The sequence below is a fragment of the Aptenodytes forsteri genome, unplaced genomic scaffold, assembly GCF_000699145.1.
Source record: "Aptenodytes forsteri isolate BGI_AS27 unplaced genomic scaffold, ASM69914v1 Scaffold33, whole genome shotgun sequence".
Taxonomy (NCBI): Eukaryota; Metazoa; Chordata; class Aves; order Sphenisciformes; family Spheniscidae; genus Aptenodytes; species Aptenodytes forsteri.
In genome coordinates this window covers 4,846,922-4,848,590 of record NW_008795037.1, presented here as the reverse complement: position 1 = coordinate 4,848,590, position 1,669 = coordinate 4,846,922, and positions in this window count along the sequence as shown.

The following is a 1,669-nucleotide window of genomic DNA, read 5'->3' as shown; positions in this document are numbered from 1 at the left end:
ATGGCATGATTGTGGAGGTGGCGGTTAAATAGCTGGTGCTTTTCTCATTTTGGTGACAGACCCTACGGAGGGGGAGCGTGCTCGGAGCTAGGAAGCAAGAGTTAAAATGAAGTTAAAGTACAAACAGAAGCACATAGCTGACATGCTTCAAGTTTAGACAGTACAAGATATGCAAATGCGCAGGGCTGCGCGGTATTGACATTTTGAGGTCATAGTGATAGGAATGTATTATTTATAGGATGGGGTTGCACTAGGCCGATAAACTACATTTTAAATCCTAGGCGTTTGCAAGCGGTAAGATTTATATATATATGTTTATACTATATATGTGTGCGTATACACATATTTTATATACGTGTTTTAGTATTTCACGGTTAATATTCTTCCTGGCAGGCATTACGGCGGGGCAGCCCCTCGCCTGGTGCACGCCTGCAGCCTCCCCGGGCTGCTGATAGCGATGGCTGCAGCGGAGCCGGCCCTGGCCCTCCAGGGAGGCCGGGGAAGGGACCCGCAGAGTTTGCGGCAGCGTTGCGATCTCTGCTTTCTCCCCCGCCACATCCCCTTCCTTTGCACATACGTCCTCTCTGGCCACAGCTCGCCCTGGAAACGGCGTTTGCCTCCTCGCAGCCCGTGCAGCTCTGTCTTTCTGCCAGGAACTGTTCCCCCTCTTTTGCTCCGACAGGCTCCTGAAACGAGGGGAAACTCTGTGGGTGGGTGGTTAGAAAACGGATTGTTTCTCATGTAAATTTTACCCAGTCTCTCTCCACTTTGTATCCCCGCTTTTTACTTAGCCAATTCTTGCTGAGGAAAAAAGAAAAAAAAAAAAAAGATTAATGGCATGTAAAATGGGAGGGGTGGGGGGAGAGAAAGCTAGAGGCAAATTTCCACATCCCCTTCCTCTGGACATCCTGGTGGGTTTTCCATAGAAACTTTCACACAGTGGCCAGACAGATGCTTAAAGGGGATGGAAGAAAATAATGAGACCACGATGGGAAAACAATTGCGTCCCCAGCTTTCCACCTCCATTAAAGGCTCCTTTGCCTTTGCAGCAGAGCCCTCTCCCTTCGCCCTGACCGGCGGGGATGCTCCCGCAGCAGCGGCGCCCCAGCCGGCGGCGGCTGCGGGCCAGCCATGGGAAAGCCGCCGCTTTGGCTTCTGGAAGTGAGAACTTGGTTTCCCTGCGGGGGGAAAGCAGCCTTTGTGCCTGCCTGGCTTCCCTAATGTGGAGAAAATTCCCCTTAATTTTGTGAGGAAACATTTTGTTACGCGTGTTTCAACAAAACATTAAAAATCCTACTCGTATTTTTTTTTTTAGAAATCACTCTCGCAGCTTGACAGCCTCACTGGAGCTCCAGCCAGGCCTGCCCGAGACAGTGCGGAGAGGCCTCTCTCTCCCTCTCCCTCTCTGTTGGCTGCTCTTTTCCTGTCTAATCAATTATCTCCCTAGCTAGTCCTTCTCAAAGGTGAGAGCTCATTATGCATATTCATAAATCACAGCTCCCAGACCTGACACTGATTGATGTAATCATCTCCCGCTCGCTCCCTGCCTGCGCGGGGCCGGCCGGAGGAAGCGCCGGCGAGGAGGAGGCAGGAGAAAGAGACTTCCAACTTGTCAGACCCACTTCTGCTGGGAGCGGCTCGCCGGGGGTAGCGGGGGGGGTCAGGCTTC